General features: G+C 41.2%; 1 protein-coding gene across 2 annotated transcripts in view; it reads right to left on the bottom strand.

Annotated features, from left to right (window-relative positions):
* KCNG2 (potassium voltage-gated channel modifier subfamily G member 2) overlaps positions 1–7,960 on the bottom strand; it is a 173,494-nt gene that overhangs the window by 48,643 nt on the left and 116,891 nt on the right. The window lies entirely within an intron of this gene.

Below are 7,960 nucleotides of genomic sequence, written 5' to 3' on the forward strand. Positions count from 1 at the left end.
CTTTCTGTTCCAGGTGTATCTCTTTATAAACAACATATTGTTGGATTCTGGTTTTTAAACCATTCTGCTATGTGCTTTCATTTTATGGGTGAACTCATTCCATTTGTGTTCACAATTATGATTGCTAACTGTGTATTTCTCTCGATCTCATTTTCTTCTGTTTCTTTTTTTCTCTTTTTATCCTGTCCCTCCTTAATAGTCTATTTTATTTCTGACCATAGTCTTCCTTAATCCACCCTTTCTCTTATCCCCTTCCCCTCCTATTTCCCTATTGGGTAAGAAAGATTACTATACACAACTGAGTGTGTATATATATTCTTTCTCCTTTGAACCAATTCCAATGAGAGTGAAGTTCAGGTGTTGCCCGTTTCCCCATTTCCCCCTTTACTCTAAAAGCTTTTCCTTTTGTACTGCTCTTACATGAGAAAATTTTCCCCATGTTACATCTCAATTCACTCCTTCTCCCAGGGTATCTCTCTTTCTCACCCCTTCATTTTTTTAGATCATTCCAACATAACTGACTCACATCTGTGCCCTCTGTCTACATAAACTCCTATTAACTGCCTGTTTGTTGTTCTATGGATAGAGTGCTGGGCTTCGGAGTCAGGAAGACTAATCTTTACAAGTTCAAATGTGACCTCAGACACATAACCTCGGCAAGTTACTTAACCCTTTTTGCCTCATCTTCCTTATCTGTAAATAAGCTGGAGAAGAAAATGACAAACCATTCCAGTACCTTTGCCAAGAAAATCACAAATGGGATCACAAAGAGTTGGATGACTGAACAACAATAATGATAAAGTTTTTAGGAATTACGTGAATTATTTTCCCATATAGAAATGTAAACACTTTAACCTTATTGAGTCCCTTACAATTTCTCTTTCACATTTTATTTTTTATACTTCTCTTGAGTCTTATGTTTGAATGTCAAATTTTCTATTCAGCTCTGGTCTTTTCATCAGGAATGCTTGAAAGTCCTCTATATCGTTAAACATCCATTTTTTTCCAATAAAGGATTCTACTCAGTTTTGCTGGGTAGGTGATTCTTGATTGTAATCCTAGTTCCTTTGCCTTCTGGAAGGTTCTATTTCATGCCCTCTGGTTCTTTAATGTGAAAGCCACTAAATCTTTTGTGATCCTGACTGTGTCTCCATGATATTTGAATTGTTTCTTTCTGGCTGCTTGCAATATTTTTTCTTTGACCTGGGAGCCCTGGAATTTGGTCATACTATTCCTTATACTCTTTCAGTTGGATTGGTATATTTTCAGTTATTATTTTACTTTCTGGATTTAATTTTAGTTTTCCTCTATAATTTCTTGAAATATTACATATAGGCTCTTTTTTTGATCATGACTTTCTGATAGTCCAATAATTTTTAAATTATCTCTCCTGCATCTATTTTCCAGGTGAGTTCCAGATGAGATATGTCACATTTTCTTGTATTTTTTTTTCATTCTTTAGACTTTGTTTTATTGTTTCTTGATGTCTCATGGAGTCATTAGCTTCCAGTTGCTCAATTATAATTTTTAAGGAATTATTTTTTTCAGTGAATTTTTGTACCTCTATTTCCATTTGGCCTATTCTGCTTTTTAAGGAGGTCTTTTCTTCAGTGAATTTTTGTATCTCCCTTTCCATTTGACATATTCTGGGTTTTTTTTTTTGATCATTTATTTATTTATTCAATAGTTTTAGATTTCAGCATTGATTTTCACAAGAGTTTGAATTACAAATTTTCTCCCCATTTCTACCCTCCCCCCCACTCCAAGATGGCATATGTTCTGGTTGCCCTGTTCCCCAGTCAGCCATCCCTTCTGTCACCCCACTCCCCTCCCATCCCCTTTTCCTTTACTTTCTTGTAGGGCAAGATAAATTTCTACACCCCATTGCCTGTATATCTTATTTCCTAGTTGCATGCAAAAAACTTTTTTTTGAACATCTGTTTCTAAAACTTTGAGTTCCAGATTCTGTCCTCTCTTCCCTCCCCACCCACCCTCCCTAAGAAGGCAAGCAATTCCACATAGGCCACATGCATATTATTATTTATAACCCTTCCACAATACTCACATTGTGAAAGACTAACTATATTTTGCTCCTTCCTATCCTATCCCCTTTTATTCAATGTTCTCCCTTGACCCTGTCCCTTTTCGAAAGGGTTTGTTTTTGATTACCTCCTCCCCCTATCTGCCCTCCCTTCTATCATCCCCCCCTTTTGTAACTCCTTCCTCCTTCTTTCCTGTGGGGTAAGATACCCAAATGAGTGTGTATAGTATTCCCTCCTCAGGTCAATTCTGATGAGAGCAAGATTCACTCATTTCCCCTCACCTGCCTCCTCTTCCCTTCCAACAGAACTGCTTTTTCTTGCCACTTTTATGTGAGATAATTCACCCCATTCTATCTTTCCCTTTCTCCCTCTCTCAATATATTCCTCTCTCATCCCTTAACTTGATTTTATTTTTTCAGATATCATCCCTTCATATTCAACTCACCCTGTACCCTCTGTCTCTCTATATATGCATATTCCCTTCAGCTACCCTAATACTGAGGTCTCATGAATTATACACATCATCTTGCCATGTAGAAATGTAAGCAAATCAGTTCAACTTTAATAAGTCTCTTACGATTTCTCTTTCTTGTTTACCTTTTCATGCTTCTGTTGATTCTTGTGTTTGAAAGTCAAATTTTCTATTCAGCTCTGGTCTTTTCACTGAGAAAGCTTGAAAGTCCTCTATTTTATTGAAAATCCATATTTTGCCGTGGAGCATGATACTCAGTTTTGCTGGGTAGGTGATTCTTGGTTTTAATCTTAGCTCCACTGACCTCCGGAATATCGTATTCCAAGCCCTTCGATCCCTTAAGTTAGAAGCTGCTAGATTTTGTGTTATCCTGATTGTTTTTCCAAAATACTCAAATTGTTTCTTTCTGGCTGCTTGCAGTATTTTCTCCTTGTTCTGGGACCTCTGGAATTTGGCAACACCATTCCTAGGAGTTTTCTTTTGGGGATCTTTTTCAGGAGGCGATGGGTGGATTCTTTCAATTTCTATTTTGCCCCGTGGCTCTAGAATATCAGGGCAGTTCTCCTTGATAATTTCTTGAAAGATGATATCTAGGCTCTTTTTTTGATCATGGCTTTCAGGTAGTCCAATAATTTTTAAATTATGTCTCCTGGATCTGTTTTTCAGGTCAGTGGTTTTTCCAATGAGATATTTCACATTGTCTTCCATTTTTTCATTCCTTTGGTTTTGTTTTATAATATCTTGATTTCTCATCAAGTCACTAGCTTCCACTTGTTCCAATCTAATTTTTAAGGTAGTATTTTCTTCAGTGGTCTTTTGGACCTCCTTTTCCATTTGGCTGATTCTGCCTTTCAAGGCATTCTTCTTCTCATTGGCTTTTTGGAGCTCTTTTGCCATTTGAGTTAGTCTATTTTTTTAAGGTGTTATTTTCTTCAGTATTTTTTTGGGTCTCCTTTAGCCAGTCATTGACTTGTTTTTCATGGTTTTCTTGCATCATTCTCATTTCTCTTCCCAGTTTTTCCTCTACTTCTCTAACTGGCTTTTCCAAATCCTTTTTTGAGCTCTTCCATGGCCTGAGACCAGTTCATGTTTTTCTTGGAGGCTTTTGATGTAGGCTCTTTGACTTTGTTGACTTCTTCTGGCTGTAGGTTTTGGTCTTCTTTGTCACCAAAGAAAGATTCCAAAGTCTGAGTCTGAATCTGAGTCCATTTTCGCTGCCTGGTCATGTTCCCAGACAACTTACTTGACCCTTGAGTTTTTTGTCAGGGTATGACTACTTGTAGAGTAGAGAGTACTTTGTCCCAAACTTGAGGGGCTGCTCTGTTGTTGTCAGAGCTACACAGCAAGCTCTGCCACACCAACCCTACTCCTCCCCCAAGAACCGCCAACCTGGACTGGACTCAGATCTAAGTTGGCTCTGCACTCCAGCTCAGATCGGCCACTTAATTCCTCCCACCAGGTGGGCCTGGAGCCAGAAGTAACTGCAGTTGTAGTTCTGTAGCTGTACCACCTCCGCTGCCTCTGGGGCAGTGGCCTAACCACGAACTCCTTTCACTCCGTCCCCAGCAGCTTTTCCCACTAACCTTCTCTGTTGTCTTTGGTGTTTGTGGGTTGAGAAGTCTGGTAACTGCCACAGCTCACTGATTCATGGTGCCTGTTCCGCCTGGCTCCTGGTCAGGTTGGTCCGCGTGGTCCATGCTGGGCTCTGCTCCACTCTGCTCCCAGGTCTGTGCGATAGACCTTACCCCATGACCATCCAGGCTGTCCTGGGCTGGAGCCCTGCTTCCCTCTGCTATTTCGTGGGTTCTGCAGTTCTAGAATTTGTTCAGAGCCATTTTTTATAGGTGTTTGGAGGGACTTGGGTAGGAGCTCACACAAGTCCCTGCTTTCCAGCCGCTATCTTGGCTCTGCCCCCCTCCATATTCTGTTTTTTAAGTTGAAGTTTTTAAGACTGTTTGCAGTCTTTTTTTTTTTGGTCTCTTTTATGAGTTTTCCAAGGTATCATTTTCTTAAAATTTTTTGGTGTCTCTTTTATTATTCTGTTTTCAGGGAGGACTTGTAAGGGCTTACTGAGCCCTTTCCAGGGCTGTTCATTTAGCTTTGTATCCACCTCTTACCCAACTCTCACCTGTGGCTCCAAGAGGCATGTACAGCATCCACAACCTGGTAAAACCATTTCAGCAGATAGTCTGAAACAGATTGAGGGTAACTGACAGGCCTCAAACCTGTTGGTGAGTTAGGGGGTATATCTACTTCAAGCATGAGAAGACTTTCCTTTGCAGAGTGGGTAGATGAGAACAATTTGTTCCAATAGCTATGAAGGTGGCTGAAGAAGGTGCCATGGAGAACTTAGAGCTTGATCAGACGTAGAAGACACCAAGGTCATCCACTACAGCCTGGGCCATCACCAGTCATCTTGACTTTTGTCTTATCACTTGATCTTGGTGATTCTGGGAAAGAGAATGAGGCTGACAACTTTGCATAACTTTACCTCACTTAAATTCAAGTCATATTCAAGTGAAGACATCACCCCATGATGTCATTGGGCCTCTTTGAAAATGAAGGTCAAACAATAACAATTCTCTTTCCATAATCTTCTTGCATGGTTTTCATCCCCCCACCCCAATTTTTCCTCTATCGCTAGGTCTTTAACTCTTCCAAGAATTCTTGTTGAGCTTTGGTCCAATTAGCATTTTTCTTTGAGGCTTTGCTTATAGATGTTTTCACCTTATTGTCTTCTGAGTTTTTGTCTTGATCTTAGTAGCTTTTTATGGTCAAGTTCTTTTTTGTTGTTTGTTCATTTTTCCAGCCTGTTTCTTGACTTTGAACTTTAGGTTAAGTTGAGCAATGCTTCTCCGGGGGCAGAGAGGAACTGTCCCAAGTTTCAGGCTTTTTCATGCCACCGTTTTCAGAGCTAGTTCTGGGGGCCTGTAAGTTTTTGGTGCTTCCAAGGTGGTGTGATCCAGAGAGGTATGATCACTGGTCTCCTGGTCTATGCTCTGGGATGGGACTTTGCTCCCCTGCATCTACAAGTACTACAATTCTGCTTGGCTCTGGAGCTGTGATCAGGTTCTCTCTTCCCCTGTCACTGCAAATACTAGTGCTCCTTTTGGCCTTGGAACTGTGACCAGGGCCTCTGCTTTCTTGTGACCTACCATTAGTGTTCCTTTCTACCCTGGAACTGCAACCTAGAACTGTGTATGGACAATAGAGCTACTAATTACTGACAGCTGCATCCAGTGCCAGCAGAGGGTTCCCTATAATCCATTTTTGATCAGTTGTCTGACTCCCTTACTGTCTCTGGGCTGAGAGCTCCTGAAGCTGCTACTGCTGCTGTGGCTACTGTTGCTGTCACCAAGTATCTGCACTCTGGACAGGCCTCCACCCTGGTTTCACAAACCTCTCCTGCCAACCTCCTAAGTTTTCTTAGGCTGGAAAAATGTCTCATCTTGACCTTTTGTTGGCTCCGACACTCCAAAATTGGATTTGAGGCATTATGTTAAAGCTGTTTGGAGGGGACTGTTGAGAGAATTCAGCTGGGATGCTGCCGTTAACCCACCATCTTGGCTCTACCCTAAGAGTTACTTTCTTCATCTGTACAAAGCAGACAATAATCCCTGTGGTACTTATCTCACAGGATTTTTGTGGGACAAAGTAAATGAAAAAGTGGTAAATGAATGTCACTTCCTGTCCACTGGAGCCAAACCATGCTGCCCCCACCCTAGTCATCATCTGTACCTCCTACCCATAGGAACCATGGATACTACCCATAGCACCACCCTGAGCTCTGATAGATTAGCTTTTACTTTATGTTGCTTGAAACCAAGTCTCTGTTTCACTTCCCAGCCACCATCTTCCGTGACAACTCCTCCCCCTAGATCCCTTTTATGTTGTTATCCCCTTTAGAATATGAATGTCTTGAGGGCAGGGATTGTCTTGCTGTATTGTATTTGAATTGAATTTGAATAGTCCATAGTAAACACTTAATAAATGCTTGCTGTTTGTATGTATGCATCTATCTATCTAGTTGTGCCATGGACCTATAGATTTAGCAAGTTACCTCAGCGATGTGACTTCTCTCTGTCCTAGATTGTTTTTTTTTTTGAGGGGGGAGGTGAGGCAATCAGGGTTAAGTGACTTGTACAAGGTCACACAGCTAGTAACTGTTGAGTGTCGGAGGCCGGACTTGAACTCAGATCCTCCTGAATCCAGGGCTGGTGCTCTATTCTCTGCACCACCTAGCTGCCCTTCTGTCCTAGATTGTTAGCCATGACCACAGTTCCTTCCCAAATACTGGGCCAAAAAAGCAGGGCAGGAGGACGCTCCACCATTTCATTCATGTCCTTCTCCACTGAATTCAGACCTTTAGTGGAAGGTTGCTGCTTTGCCAAATGAACAAAAACAACCTAAACAATTGCATTGTGCCAAGGAAGCAAAGCTTGGCACCTTCCCCTTGTCACTTTGGTCTCTGCCAGAGAAACCAGAGCACTGTTCTAGTCTGTTTAAGTTACTCACCATTTCCCACCAGGAACTCTAGTACCCTTGATTCCCAGAAACACCTACTATACCAAGAAAGGTGATTAATGCCACCCTATGGTGGCAGCAAAGCTATTAGCGTTTGAATTTCCTAATATAGCCAGTATCCCTTAATAGTCGAACTGGCTGAGAAGACCTAATCATTTCCTCCTTCCAGAAATAAGTGGGCTATTGCTTGGTAAACAAAACATAACAAAGCACCACCAGTTGCCATGAAGCAAATAAACCATTTATCCATTTTTATGTTGTTGGCCACAAAGTCACATAGTTGTGTTTGGACAAAGATATCAAAAAAAAAAAAGGATAGGAAGAAGATAACCATCACAATCATACCTTGCCTTGTCTGTTTTACAAAGGAGAAAATTGAGGAATCTGAGATGAGAGTATGAAACAGAGTAGTCTCTTAAGCAACACAGGAAAATCAGTTGGATTACTATATAGTTGTATTTGTCCTTTGTTTTTGAAGAGGACCATGACATCAGGGAAATGATGACATGACTTGTAGTTAATTTTGATTTGAGTGAGGGAGGGCTGTGCAAGGTCAACCAGGCTCACTTTCTCCTCCAGAGCCATCTGGATTCAGTGACCAGATATTCATCAGAATGACTGGAGATGACTTAGAAAGCAATGGGAGACTCTGGGAGACCTCTTCAAAGGAAGGTAGATTTTGATAGCCAGAAGCTGTCCACTTAACTTGGGGTTTACTGGCTAGATAGATCGATTGATCTATCGCTCGATCTATCTATCTATCTATCCATCTTCTTCTTCTTTTCCTCTTCCTCCTCTGTCTCAAAACCTTAAACCCAGTTCACTCTGAAGCTCATAGATTGGACCACAATAGGTCCCTGCCCAAGATTCACTTAACGGCTGTATTTTGGGCCCTCCTGGCTTAGAGTGAATGTCAATGGTA

Source organism: Trichosurus vulpecula, chromosome 1, assembly GCF_011100635.1.
Source record: "Trichosurus vulpecula isolate mTriVul1 chromosome 1, mTriVul1.pri, whole genome shotgun sequence".
Lineage (NCBI taxonomy): Eukaryota > Metazoa > Chordata > Mammalia > Diprotodontia > Phalangeridae > Trichosurus > Trichosurus vulpecula.